This window comes from Macaca mulatta, chromosome 3 (genome assembly GCF_049350105.2).
Source record: "Macaca mulatta isolate MMU2019108-1 chromosome 3, T2T-MMU8v2.0, whole genome shotgun sequence".
NCBI lineage: Eukaryota > Metazoa > Chordata > Mammalia > Primates > Cercopithecidae > Macaca > Macaca mulatta.
Genome location: NC_133408.1, coordinates 31,674,522 through 31,688,793, shown reverse-complemented (window position 1 = coordinate 31,688,793; position 14,272 = coordinate 31,674,522).

Sequence of the window (14,272 nt, the reverse complement as noted above, 5' to 3'; positions counted from 1 at the left end):
TACTTTATTATGATTTTAGCTTTTTTCATTAACTGAGACTCATGTTCCTCTTTTTAGTGCTTTTTTGTTTTTAATGAAATGCTTCATGATTTTCTGTGTCATCCTTAAAAGAGGACATGTTTATTTTTTCTGGATTGTGCCAATTTTAAGATATTTTCTGCCAAAGCATGCATCATTTAATTTAATTTTACTCCTTCAATAAGCAATTATATGACTGAGTTTACAGTTAGCATTTGAGATACAATTGAGGTTAAACATTTTAAACATGTGCTTATTAAAATAATATTCTTTATTTTGTGAATTGTTTGTTCTAGAGTTTGTCCATTTGAATCTTGAATTTTATCTGTAAAATAATTATAATTAAATTTTAAACTTTTCCTGTTACATTTGCTCTAGATTTTTTTTTAGCTTTTTTCAATTTTTATTTATGGATAAAACTCAGAAATTTCAAAATTTTATAGTCTCATTTGTTTTGGGGGCAGCAGATACCTCTTTTTCTTAGACAGTTCAAAGGTTATTGACTACTACTTAGCATTGCCACGATAGGCTAAATGTCCAGTTTTATTCTATTTGAGGCATTCCAGATATTATTAATGCTTTGTATAATGACATGTTGCACTTTCAGAGTATATTTAGGGATGGGATGTGATTAGCTTGCATAGTCTGCATAGATTTTTTTAAACTGGGAAAACAATTACCTATGCATATATTAATTAAAAACATTTTCTTTTATTTTGATGTATGGGTCAGTTTTTAGTTTTTCCTACTTTTCAATATGATGTAATATATTGATTTTTGTACCATGCTCTTTCATTTATTGATTGCTCAGCATGTATTTTAATATTTGCTAAGTCTACTTTCTCCCTTGTTTGAGATTGTTCTGAAATATTTTTTATTAATTAATAATCCAAATAAAATTTGTCATCTGAAGGCTATAGTCTAAAAAAGAGTTTATCGTTTTGGTTGTGATTTTATTAAACATTCATATTATTTTGGGAAAGTCCAAAATTATGTATGACTGTCTTTCCATCCAGGAGCATGATTATGTGTTTCTACTTATTAAAGTATAAAATTTCTTTCCAATAAAGCTTTATAGCTTTTGCAAAGTATGTCCTATATCTCTCATTTATGTTTTCAAATTAAGATTGCCATTTTAGAAGTTTCGTCTCAGAGGGGCACCTGGCTGTGTGAGGTGTCAGTTGGCCCCTGCTGGGGGGTGCCTCCCAGTTAGGCTACTTGGGAGTCAGGGACCCACTTGAGGAGGCAGTCTGTCCGTTCTCAGATCTCAAACTCCATGCTGAGAGAACCATTACTCTCTTCAAGGCTGTCAGACAGGGACATTTAAGTCTGCAGAGGTTTTTGCTGCCTTTTGTTCAGCTATGCCCTGCCCCCAGAGGTGGAGTCTATGTAGGCAAGCAGGCCTCCTTGAGCTGCAGTGGGCTCCACCCAGTTCGCACTTCCCAGCCGCTTTGTTTACCTCCTCAAGCCTCAGCAATGGCGGGCGCCCCTCCCCCAGTCTTGCTGCCACCTTACTGTTTGATCTCAGACTGCTGTGCTAGCAATGAGTGAGGCTCTGCAGGCACGGGATAATCTCTTGGTGTGCCATTTGCTAAGACCATTGGAAAAGAGCAGTATTAGGGTGGGAGTGACCTGATTTTCCAGGTGCCATCTGTCTCAGCTTCCCTTGGCTAGGAAAGGGAATTCCCTGACCCCTTGCCCTTCCTGGGTGAGGCAGTACTCTCGCTCAGTGGGCTGCACCCACTGTCCGACAAGCCCCAGTGAGACGAACCCGGTACCTCAGTTGGAAATGCAGAAATCACCCATCTTCTGCATCTGTCACGCTAGGAGCTGTAGACTAGAGTTGTTCCTATTTGGCCATCTTGGAAGCTTCCAGAGGAATGATCAGGCAGCAATATTTGCTGTTCTGCAATATTTGCTGTTCTGCAGCCTCTACTGGTGATACCCAGGCAAACAGGGTCTGGAGTGGACCTCCAGCAAAATGCAACAGACCTGCAACTCAGGGTCCTGACCATTAGAAGGAAAACTAACAAAGAAAGGACATCCACACCAAAACCCCATCTGTACATCACCATCATCAAAGACCAAAGGTACATAAAATCACAAAGATGGGGAGAAACCAGAGCAGAAAAGCTGAAAACTCTAAAAATCAGAGCACCTCTTCTCCTCCAAAGGAACACAGCTCCTTGCCAGCAACAAAACAAAGCTGGATGGAGAATGACTTTGACGAATTGAGAGAAGGCTTCAGACGATTGAACTTCTCCAAGCTAAAGGAGGATGTTCAAACTCATCACAAAGAAGCTAAAAACCTTGAAAAAAGATTTGACTAATGGCTAACTAGAATAACCTGTGTAGAGAAGTCCTTAAATGACCTGATGGAGCTGAAAACCATAGCATGAGAACTATGTGACACATGCACAAGCTTCAGTAGCTGATTTGATTATCTGGAAGAAAGGATATCAGTGATTGAAGATCAAATGAATGAAATGAAGCGAGAAGAGATGTTTAGAGAAAAAAGAGTAAAAAGAAATGAACAAAGCCTCCAAGAAATATGGGACTATGTAAAAAGACCAAATCTGCATCTGATTGGTGTAACTGAAAGTGATGGAACCAAGTTGGAAAACACTCTGCAGGATATTATCCAGGAGAACATTCCCAATCTAGCAAGGCAGGCCAACATTCAAATTCAGGAAATACAGAGAATGCCACAAAGATACTCCTTGAGAAGAGCAACTCCAAGTCACATAATTGTCAGATTCACCAAAGTTGAAATGAAGGAAAAAATGTTAAGGGCAGCCAGAGAGAAAGGTCGGGTTACCTACAAAGGGAAGCCCATCAGACTAACAGCAGATATCTCGGCAGAAACTCTATAAGCCAGAAGAGAGTGGGGGCCAATATTCAATATTCTTAAAGAAAAGAATTTTCAACCCAGAATTTCATATCCAGCCAAACTAAGCTTCACAAGTGAAGGCGAAATAAAATCTTTTACAGACAAGCAAATGCTGAGAGATTTTGTCACCACCAGGCCTGCATTACAAGAGCTCCTGAAGGAAGCACTAAACATGGAAAGGAACAATCAGTAGCAGTCACCACATAAACATGCCAAAATGTAAAGTCCATTGATGCTAGGAAGAAACTGCATCAACTAACAAGCAAAATAACCAGCTAACATCATAATGACAGGATCAAATTCACACAAAACAATATGAACCTCAAATGCAAATGGGCTAAATGCTCCAATTAAAAGACACAGACTGGCAAATTGGATAAAGAGAAGATTCATCAGTGTGTTGTATTCAGGAGACCCATCTCATGTGCAGAGACACACATAGGCTCAAAATAAAGGGATGGAGGAAGATCTAGTAAGCAAATGGAAAACAAAAAAAGCAAGGGTTGCAATCCTAGTCTCTGATAAGAGAGACTTTAAACCAACAAAGATCAAAAGAGACAAAGAAGGCCATTACATAATGGTAAAGGGATGAATTCAACAAGAAGAGCTAACTATCCTAAATATATGTGCACCCAATACAGGAGCACCCAGATTCATAAAGCAAGTTCTTAGAGACCTACAAAGAGACTTAGACTCCCACACAATAATAATGGGAGACTTTAACACCCTACTGTAAACATCAGACAGATCAATGAGACAGAAAGTTAACAAGGATATCCAGGAATTGAACTCAGCTCTGCACCAAGTGGACCTAATAGACGTCTACAGAACTCTCCACCCCAAATCAACAGAATATGACATGATTGTATATTTAGAAAACCCCATCGTCTCAGCCCAAAATCTCCTTAAGCTGATAACCAACTTCAGCAAAGTCTCAGGATACAAAATCAATGTGCAGAAATCACGAGCATTCTGATACACCAATAACAGAAAAACAGAGAGCCAAATCATGAGTGAGCTCCCATTCACAATTGCTACAAAGATAATAAAATAGCTAGGAATCCAACTTAGAAGGGATGTGAAGGACCTCTTCAAGGAGAACTACAAAATACTGCTCATGGAAATAAAAGAGGACACAAACAAATGGAAGAACATTCCATGTTCATGTATAGGAAGAATCAATATCGTGAAAATGGCCATACTGCCCAAGGTAATTTATAGATTCAATGCCATCCCCATCAAGCTTCCAATGACTTTCTTCACAGAATTGGAGAAAATACTTTAAAGTTCATATGGAACCAAAAAAGAGCTTGCATTGCCAAGACAATTCTAAGCCAAAAGAATAAAGCTGAAGGCATCACACTACCTGACTTCAAACGATACTACAAGGTTACAGTAACCAAAACAGCATGGTACTGGTACCAAAACAGATATATAGACCAATGGAACAGAATAGATCCCTCAGAAGTAATACCACATATCTACAACCATCTGAACTTTGACAAACCTGACAAAAACAAGAAACGGAGAAAGGATTCCCTATTTAATAAATGGTGCTGGGAAAACTGGCTATCTATATGTAGAAAGCTGAAACTGGATCCCTTCTTTACACCTTATACAAAAATTAATTAAAGATGAATTAAAGACTTAAATGTTAGACCTAAAACCATAAAAACCCTAGAAGAAAACCTAGGCAATACCATTCAGGACATAGGCATGGGCAAGGACTTCATGTCTAAAACATCAAAAGCAATGGCAACAAAAGCCAAAATTGACAAACGGGATCTAATTAAACTAAAGAGCTTCTGCACAGCAAAAGAACTACCATCAGAGTGAACAGGCAACCTACAGAATGGGAGAAAATTTTTGCAATCTACCCATCTGACAAAAGGCTAATATCCAGAATCTACAAAGAACTTAAACAAATTTACAAGAAAAAAATTAAAACCCCATCAAAAAGTGGGCAAAGGATATGAACAGACATTTCTCAAAAGAAGACATTTATACAGCCAACAGACACATGAAAATATGTTCATCATCACTGGCCATCAGAGAAATGCAAATCACAACCATAATGGGATACCATCTCACACCACTTAGAATGGCGATCATTAAAAAGTCAGGTAACAACAGGTGCTGGAGCGGATGTGGAGAAATAGGAACACTTTTACACTGTTGGTGGGACTGCAAACTAGTTCAACCATTGTGGAAGACAGTGTGGTGATTCCTCAAGGATCTAGAACTAGAAATACTGTTTGACCCAGCCATCCCATTACTGGATATATAACCAAAGGATTATAAATCATGCTGCTATAAAGACACATGCACACGTATGTTTATTGTGGCAGTATTCACAATAGCAAAGACTTGGAACCAACCCAAATGTCCATCACTGACAGACTGGATTGAGAAAATGTGGCACATATACACCATGGAATACTATGTAGCCATAAAAAAGGATGAGTTCATGTCCTTTGTAGGGACATGGATGAAGCTGGAAACAATTGTTCTCAGCAAACTATCACAAGGACAGAAAACCAAACACCACATGATCTCACTCATAGGCGGGAATTGAACAATGAGATCACTTGGACACAGGAAGGGGAACATCACACACTGGGGCCTGTCCTGGGGTGGGGGGAGGGATAGCATTAGGAGATATACCTAATGTAAATGGCGAGTTAATGGGTGCAGCACACCAATATGGCACATGTATACATATGTAACAAACCTGCACATTGTGTACATGTACCCTAGAACTTAAAGTATAATTTTTAAAAAAAGTATTAACAAAAAACATGGCTACTTTAATTACTGTTGTGATGAGCTACTTTAAAAATTTTTTTTATTTTTTTGAGACAGCATCTCAGTCTGTCACCCAGGCTAGAGTTCAGTGGCAGATCTCTGCTCACTGCAACCCCACCTCCCCGGTTCAAGCGATTCTCATGCCTCAGCTTCCCGAGTAGCTGGAATTACAGGCACGTACCAACCCACCATGTCTGCCTTTTATTTATTTATTTATTTATTTATTTATTTATTTATTTATGTAATTTATTTATTTATTTTAGTAGATAGGGTTTTATCCTGTTGGCCAGGCTGGTCTCAAACTCCTGACCTCAAGTGATCCACCTGCCTCAGCCTCCCAAAGTGCTGGGATTACAGGTGTGATCCCCTGCACAAGGCCTAATTTTTTTTATTTTTTTTGAGACAAAGTCTCACCCTGTTGCCCAGGTTGGAGTGAAGTGGTGTAATCTCAGCTCACTGTAACCTCCACCTCCTGGACTCAAGCGATCCTCCCACCTCAGCCCCCCAAGTAGTTTGGACCACAGGGGCTCACCACCAGGCCCAGGTAATATTTTTATAGAAATGGGGTTTTGCCATGTTGCCCAGGATAGTCTCGAACTCCTGAGCTGGAGCAATCCTCCCACCTGAGTTTACCAAAGTGCTGGGATTATCCGCATGAGCCACTGAACCCGGCCTGAGTGTTTTTTTTTTTTTTTTCAGTGTTATATTATTATCCTGTCTCATTCATACATTTAATTACATGTAATAGTTTGATTTCTTGAAAATGATGTGCATCTTCTTTTCCCGTAGGTATATACTTTCCTTTCAGTATATGTTAACAGTTGCTTCAGGGTAGACACTATTATGGCAAGTTATCATGAGAACGTCCTTCCATTGAGCAATTGTGGGATTTCTGAGCTAAATTTTCTAGGTCATAATAGATTAGCCTATCATTCTATTAAATCTCATATATCATTTTTTAAAGATCTGCAACGAAGCAGAAGGAAAAATAGCTACAATGAAGTTAGAGATTTGCTCAAATATTTCATGGCCTTAAGCCCAAATGCTTATGGGAACTCTGTCTGCTGTAGCAACGCCTACTGACTTCTTGCATTTCCTGAAGGATGGTTAGAAAGGGATGCCCGTGACTTCTTGTGGGTTGGTCAGATTTCCCAACACTTCCTGCCTGATGTAGGTGTCCAGGTGGAGGAGTGTTCTCATGATCTAACAGTCAGACTTTCACTTATTTCCCTTTTTGCCATCCAGCTTCTTGTCTTTTTTATCAGCGGTTTCTCTATTCTATGGCACAGCTTATCTAGAACTCTCAAAGCTGAAGAATACAATTTTGTTGTACAGACTGAAAAAGGAACCTGGGGTTTGAATACTTTTGTTTCAGACTTTTTAAAGCAATCTTCCTGTTTTATGCCTCCCCCCCGCCCCACGTCCCTACTCCTTGTCCTCTGGAGATAGTGGTTACCTTCAATTCCTGAGCTTTTCTGGAGTTTTATGGCACAAATGGACTTATTTATTCTGGCTTCTCTCCAAGAATTCACTTACCTATCTGTTACTATTATTGCATCCTTAAGTCAGCTTTCAAAAATTTATTGGTCTTATTAGAGTGCTTTTGTTTTCTCATCTTATTTGTCCTTGTAGGTTAATGATTTTATTTTTTTAAACTATCTGAGCATCATTTTAGTCAGGTTTAGGGAGGGAACAGAGGTGCACTTGTCTTCCATGTTTTTAGGAAGTCTCTGTCATGATATATTTTCATACTGTCTGCAGTGGACAGAGCCAGTAAACTCCCTGGCATCTGTTTTTCTATACTCATTGTTAACAAGACATCAGATTACTAACTACGTGATTTTGGAGGAGTAAGCCATTATTAACTCAAACTAAAGGTGAAACATTTTCCAGCTCTTGGCTTTATTTTTCCTTGTGGGGGGAATTCAGGTGGAATAATGCTCCCCACTTCTCACTCCGTCCTCCTTAAGGAAAAGGAATAACATCTGATTATGAGGTAGAAAAATAAAGTAAGTGTTCTCCACTCAGTTTTATTTCTTCTTATTAGGTTTTCTCCCCTCAGCAAGCCAGCTTGGAATAAACTCAGTAGTACAGGCTTTGTCTCGATGAGGCTCTCCAGACATCTGTAGTTGAAGTGTAAGTGAATTCATTTGCCCACAAACTAGACCATGTTCCCTATCCAGCCACGTAAGTAAAAAGGCTTACGTCTCCATAGGTCCATCTCCTGTGTTTTATTTTTCATTTGTTTCTAAACTTGGGCAGGAAAGAAAAAGCCATTATATATCTACTTTCATCTCCATCCTTGAAACAAATAAACAAAACCCAGCCCGACAAGTTAATTCCTCATGCAGCAATATTTGGTTTAACAGTGGACGTGGAGTCTGGGCCTAAGCCATTAGTGCTTAATATTCCTCTGACCATGGCGATTGGTTCACGGTTGGGCAGCATCTATGTTGCTTCTGCAAAGTAAAGACCATGACTTTCCTTTGATTTTTTAAACATCAAAACATGTTTATTCTTTCTCTGGATGGTTTTATGAGAAACTCTTATAACTGGGAAACACTGCAGCAATTTTGTACCCTTGACAAACCCAGTAAGCACATGAAGGAGGAATTCTCCTTGGAGGAAGAGCAGAAGATGGAGATAGAACTCAGATAGAATTCCACCTGAAGTCTACACTACTCCTAGACTTTTCATTTGTGTGGTATATTAGTCTGTTCTATGCTGTTAATAAAGACACACACAAGACTGGGTGATTTATAACGGAAAGAGGTTTAATTGACTCACAGCTCTGCAGGGCTGAGACAGCCTCAGGAAGCTTACAATCATGGTGGAAAGGAAAGCAAACATGTCCTTCTTCACATGGTGGCAGCAAGGAGAAGAATGAGTGCCCAGCAAAGGGGGAAACCCTGTATAAAACCATCATATCTCATGAGAACTAACTCACTATCATAAGAACAGGATAGGGGAAACCACCTCCATGATTCAATTTTCTCTACCTGGTCCCTCCCACAACATGTGGGGATTATGAAAGCTACAGTTCAAGATGAGATTTGGGTGGGGACACAGCCAAACCATATCATGTGGGTTAACACATTTCTTTCTATGTTTAAACTCACTTGAAGTGGGTTTCTTACCATTGAGAGCATCTAATCACTGCATTGTTGAGTTTGCTTTTCTAGGGTTTCTGTAAAATTGTCACATTTTAATTACAAGTGAGTTTCCAAACAGTGTTTCTCAGAACATAAGCATTATGCCCAGTCTGCTCAAGCAAAATCTCTGCTCGTGGGTTCAGATTTACTTTCACAAGTCAAAATTGGTTTCATCCTGGGTTAAGTTTACTTAGCTTTAAGACAGGATATATGGTAGGCCACATGGCATGAATGGCAACAACAAATCAGAGGAATTAGGAGACTTACTTCATTGCTAAGATGGACATAGTCTCAGGAGATGAGACAAGATGAGCATGAGCCACCTCAACTCATGGAAGCCACATGTTCTGGCGGCCCTTTCAGCTTTGACACCTTGTAGGATTCATAACATTCTCCTCATATTCACATGACTGGCCCTCATTCTCCAGTATGGTAGTATTTCATTGATACTTGTTCCTCAATAAACAATTTCAGCAATGAGGATCAAATGTATGGTCTGGAATGTAGTAACCACAGATGAATTCTCAATAATCTAGGGTCTAGTCTGCTCCTGTGACTCCTTTAATTAATATGCAAGAAAGATTTTAAGAATACCAATTCCTAGCAATGAAGCAAGTCTCTTAATTCCTCTGATTTGTTGTTGCCATTCATGCAATGGGGCCTATCATGTATCCTGTCTTAAAGCCAAGTAAACTTAGTCCAGGCTGAAACCTATTTTGACTTGTAAAAGTCATTCTGAACCCAAGAGCAGAGACTCTAAGCAGACAAGGCATGGCACTAATGTTCTGGGAAACACTGATTGGAAACTCAATTTGTAAGTAAAAATGTAACAAGTCTATAAAAATCCTAGCAAAGCTAACCCAAATCCTCAGCTGTCTATGAGGCTAACAGTTAAATCATGGACCTACTTTTAACTCTACTCTAAATTAGTATCCTATGAATATGGACAACAAGAATAATAATAATAATATGTCAGGTACCAATTAAAGTGCTTTATACATATTAATGTATAATAAATAATTTTGTTTGGCCTTTGTTCCCAGTTCCTGGGAGTTATATTCTAAAGCCTTAGAATTCCCTGAGTGACAGGAGTGTTTTTGCTATTCATGGTATGTTCTGATAGGTTATGTCAATGAGGTGACTTATGGTGAGCTCATAGTTTATGCTAACAAGATGACTCAGGATGGTGTTGGCCAATCCAGAAAGGCTAACCATGTTTTTAGAGGGTTGGAGCTTTGAACCATGTGATATTAGCCTGACCTCCAGTGAGGGGAGTAGGAACTGGAGATTAAGTTCAGTCACATGGCCAGTAATTCAATCTATCATGCCCACAAAATAGAACTCCAATAAAAACTTAGACACTGAAGCTCATATGAGTTTCCTTGGGTAACAATGTGTATTTTTACACATCAGTGATTGGAATGGTGATGTGTCCTGACTCTGTAGGGAGAGGGGATACCAGAAGCTACACATCTGGGACCTTCTCAGGCTTCACCCTATGCACCTCTTTTTGTTGATCCTGATTTGTATTATTTGTGCCATCATAACACTGTAATTATATGTATTGGACTTTCCTGAATTATCTGTCAGTCTATTAAATGATTGAGCATGAAGAGAGAGTAGGAACGCCTGAATGTTTAGCTTGTTGGTCAGAAGTGCTGGTGGCTTGGAACTCATAAGCTTGTGGCTAGTGTCTGAGATGAGTGAGAGCAGTCCTGTGAAGGCCTGTGCCTTCCGCCTGTGAAGTCTGCCGAACTCTGGCTAGCCCATCGCAAGTCACTACACACGTGTCAATTCAATCAACTCTGTGGTGTGAGTGTTTTATACTCTCATCTTACATACATAGATTCATAAAGACTCATACATAACATGTTGATAAATTGCTGAATAGTACATTTCGTCTCTTTGTTTCATAGTTTATATAATAAATTTATTTTCATATTCTCTCAGAATTTTTACAGCAAAAGAATTATCTGATTTTTTCTTTATGTGTCTTTTAGAAATTTAAGTTCTATTGCTGAGTACATTTTACTTCCTTTTGTAGAAAAATTTTTATCTTACTTTAAGTTCTGGGATATCACTTCCTTTTTAATTTGCTGTGTATTTTTTTCTAAGTCCAAAATTGTTTGGAAGATTTCAAGGGAGTACAGTGGAATATATTTAAAGACTGCCAGACCTCAATTCAAAACCTAATGATTATGTTAAACGAATTTACAATTCTTTGGAGCTTCAATTTCCTCATTTCTGAAAATGGAGATAATTATACATATATAGAATAATGCTATGAAGAGGTATGAGATAACATATGTAATAAATCCAGAAAATATATTAGGTCAATTTCCCCTTTAGATTCAAATAGCCTCAGGGTAAGGGCAAGCAATCTACATATTTTTATTAGCATAATTCTTTTAGGGATGATAAAGTTATAGAAAGACATTCACTCTTCTTTCTTCTCTTCCTCGGGGGTTACTTTTGCAGTGGTTGATACCATCTCAGAGCAGTGTATGTCAGCATTTGGGGATGGGGCATGGGAGAGGGAGAGATAACTCTTATTTTAAAATAATTTCCTAACAGGAGAGGTTTTGTAAATACCAGCCTAAGTTGCTATTAATGAGACTTTCTTATTTCCAAAAGCCTTCAGAAGAATGTGGTGGTGGTCATGGATTCACAGGTCTCCATTTATAGAAAGCATAGCTAACTAAGGCATGCAAAATGTGTTCTCATGTTTAGGATGAGGCCACGCTTCCTATGTGTTGCTCCCAGCCAATAACTGAGCACAAGACGACTACTAAGTCAGTCAGCTTCCCTGGAGAAAGGGGACTGCTTGATGGCCATTTTGCTTGAATTCTCTACTCTTAATCTGTGGTTGCTTTTTTCTCTTTTAGCTTACTATTGAAATGGAAAAGAACTGCTGCTTTGAAAGTTGATGTTGACGTAATTGGGAAAAATTTGGGAACATTTATCTTTGAAATCCCTTGAAACTATATTATCTAAGGATTTAGTGTTTTTATTTTTGTCAGTAAGTAAGGTCTATATTTATGTTTTGGTGGGGAAATGCAGTAACAAGCAGACAGAAAATAAACCTTAAGATTCCTCATTCTGAGTTACTGGTACAAGTAAATATTTCACATGCCATCCCTTTCATATAGATACATTAATTTGTGAGCTATATTAATTATTGTTATGGGTTACATGACCCTATTTTCTCACTACTTCTGTCAAAGTAATAAATATACCTGAAATTTAAATATTGTTCCCTCGATGTAGTACAGGTTTTTGCCCATGATAGTGGGGTTGGAGGGTAAGAATAACCTGTCGTTATCTTTTAGCTAACCCAGGCACAATGGGAATACAACCTTTTACTACAGATGTGTGATTGTTCATGTCATCTACTAATGGAAGGTACACAGCTTTTTGACAGCGTTGTTCTAAAAGCAGCTATTTCTATAGCTTTAAATTACATGCTTAAATTTATATTTTGCGACCATATTAATGTCAGAAGTAAGATAGTATTAATTTCCTCTGTGGAATTCTAGATAATTAGCATGCTTACATTTCCTCGTATCTTCCCCTCCTTCCTTCAATGTCATAAATTTTGTTGATATTCTTTAAAATTTGTGCCTCAGTTTGTTTAATTAAAATTATTATTTACCACCTGACTTTTGTATAACATATGTCATTCAGTTATGTCAATGTTGGCATTTTATATTATAATCATTTAAAATTTTTACCTTTACAAATTAATTCAATACTTGGTTGCCACTGTAAATATTTATTTTTATCACATGGTGAGGCAGACATAAAACATAAGGCCTAAGAAATAGGCCATATCTATTGAGAAGTATCTGCAATAAGTAGTTGATAAGGGGAACAGAGCTATGGGACCAGGCACGGAGTGTTCAAATTCTCCAAAGAACGAATAGGAGATACATATATAGAGAGATTTATTATGGGAATTGGTTCCTGTGATCGCATAATCCAAGAAGTCCCAAAAACTGCTGTTTGCAAGCTGGAGAACCAGGAAAGCAGTGGTATAATTCAATCTCACACCAAAAGGCCAAGAACCAGGGGAGCAGATGGCATAAATCCCAGTTACAGTATGAAGGCCTGAGAACCACGTGGGGAGAAGTGGATGCTGGTGTAAATCCTGGAGTCTGAATTCCCAAAAACCAGGAGTTTCAATGTTGGAGTTTAGGAGAAGATACATGTCCTAGTTTAAGGAGTGAGAGACAGAGAAAGAAAGAAAAAATAGAGAATTCACCCATCTTCTGCCTTCTGTTCTGTTTAGCTCCTCAACACATTGGATGATGCCTGGCTACATTGGAAAGAGTGAATTCTCTTTACTCAGTGCTAATGATAATTCCTTCCACAAACATCCAATCAGACTGACCCAGGAATAATGTCTTACCAGTTATTTGGGCATCCCTCAGTGCGGTCTGAAAGATGTGTACCCCTCCACGCCTGCCAAACCCTTGGAAGGTTGGTGGGAAGGTTGGATGACTGTCTCTCCCATGTCCTATGTAACATTCTTGTTTTATTCCTTCAAGTTTGTGAGGGGTATTAGTGGAATTTGATAAAACTACCTCCACTTATTTACTATAAAATTAAAGTACTTTCTTGGGAAAAGGAGTTGTGTTTCAGCTTATGTTTTGTCAGTTGGATTCCAATTGTGTTGTATCTGATAAATTTTTTTTAAGTTTGTGACATGTGGTTTTAATATTATACTTTCCTAAATCCAGGATTGAAGGAGTTTCCCTTTCTCTTCTGGCTTCTATTTGGTCTTTTTAGTTAATTTTTAGCATAGAGTTCGTAAGTCAAGTTCTTACATTTCTCTTATTCCCAGAATTTCATTTCATGAATTGCCTGGGCAACTTTCTGAAACTTTTGTAGCATGACATGTCGGGATAATGACTTAACTTACCTCAAATATTTTATTGGTGTTCTTATTTTATAATGTCCTTTTTGTGACACAGTTTGTCTTGCCTTAATTGCTTATCTTGCCATTACTACTAATTGTCGAAATGAATGAATAAGAATGAGAAATGAAAATGAAAAGTAAATGAGAAAAGGACATGCAAAATCACTTCATTCTCATACTCTTACCAGCAAAACAATGTTTCAGGGTTATCTCTTCCCTAACATGGAATTCTTTCTAATTCCCTTTCTGTCAGGCTGAGATTATTTCTTGTGCACGTAATTCCTCCTGTGGTCTCATTATTGCTGCAAAATACTTTAAAATACATGTTTCATAGCCTGAAGTATTAAGGAAGTGTCAACCAAACTGCTCCTGGGAAATAAAATGAAGTATATTTGATTTTAAATACTCTTTTTTAAAAAAAACCCTTGTTTGTTCTTAAGCTCTATTTAGTTGAAATCAGTGTATAGGCAAAACTAACTTTCTTTGGTC